Raw genomic sequence first — 1467 nt, forward strand, 5'->3', positions numbered from 1 at the left:
TCTTTATGGGGAATCACTCACAACTGTAAATGTAATCGCGTACAAGTAATTGCATTAGTTCATATACCTTTGTTTTTTTCTATACTTAACGTGTGCAGTAATGCACACATCTGTGCGGACTGACGTTTCTCCGTGGGTAACCGAATTACGGAAGGCAATTCAAATAAATGAGGGAGTTGGACTCTTTGGAGTTTGCTACACGGTGCCTGTTTGCTTTTTTATTCCTTTTTAACTTAGTGATGCTAATTAGTGTACAAGTCACGAAGGAAAGTAAAATGCAGCCGGCACAAATGGATATTATATATATATATATATATTCATATTACTTTATACGTCTTAATATATGATTGTTCTTTACTTTCCAGAAGTTGGGTGATCCAAAATGGGAGTGTGTTCACAAAAGGGGGGGGGGAAAAACGTAGTTCCAGAAGAGGAACAGCACAACTCATCTCATCAGGTCGGTAGGAAGAGGGTTTGCGTATATTATATATATATATATATATAAATGTTTATTTCCATACACAAATGTTCTAATATATGTAAATAAATATATTTATGTGTGTACACCTGTACAGATAATTGAGTTCTCCCACTCTGGCCGGACATCATTTTTGTTCCACAACTACACTACAGTTTTGTTCATATTCTTTCTATTTGCAAAGGATAGTCGATCCAATATAGAATCAGTTGAATTATAGCTTATAAAGTCTAAATTTGCGTTCCCTGCTACACTTACCGTTTAGGACGACGGTAGTGCATGTGAAGAGACAAGTGTGTGTGTAAGAAAAGTACAACAATTTAAGCATCTGTGAAACAAATAGGAACCCGTCCTGGTTGTCCATCTACCATTGAAAAATTGGAATGACACATTTACAACAATTCACAAAGAAATCATCAACGCCTCACACCAGCAAAGAGTCAACATATAAGAACACAACAATTATATCAACTAGGGACAAGCTACCTTAAAAAAATTAAGAAAATAACGGAAGGGGGAAAAAAGCACAGCAACGCCGGACGAAAATAAATTTAAACAAGACAAAAAAGTTAAAGCAAATCAACCATTCTTCACAGCAACTGTTAACGCGAAATAATATATTTCCAAAAAAAAAAAGAAATCCAAAAAGCGCAAAACAGAGTAAAAGAATATTAAAGATGTGCCATCACAACGATAACTACAAAAAAAAGATCGAAAGTACGAATTTGCTTTGCACTGTCGATTCGTTTCTATGACGGTATGCTTTATGTTATCATTGCTGTGCAGCAGATCTTTATGACAAGTGTTTATTGTAATTGTGGTGTTGTGTGATGCAGCGGTAGATTGGACGTGTGTGTACACTTGCAGCAGTGCCTCGCACAAATCGTATCTCCTCCCGGGACTTGTGCATGCAAGTTCCCCAATTTTTAACCCGTGGCCTTGTCACCCGTTACGCTGTGTCTGCTTTTCGTTTGTTTTGTCTCTTTCTC

This window comes from Trypanosoma equiperdum (genome assembly GCF_001457755.1).
Source record: "Trypanosoma equiperdum strain OVI genome assembly, contig: ctg_881, whole genome shotgun sequence".
Classification (NCBI taxonomy): Eukaryota; Euglenozoa; class Kinetoplastea; order Trypanosomatida; family Trypanosomatidae; genus Trypanosoma; species Trypanosoma equiperdum.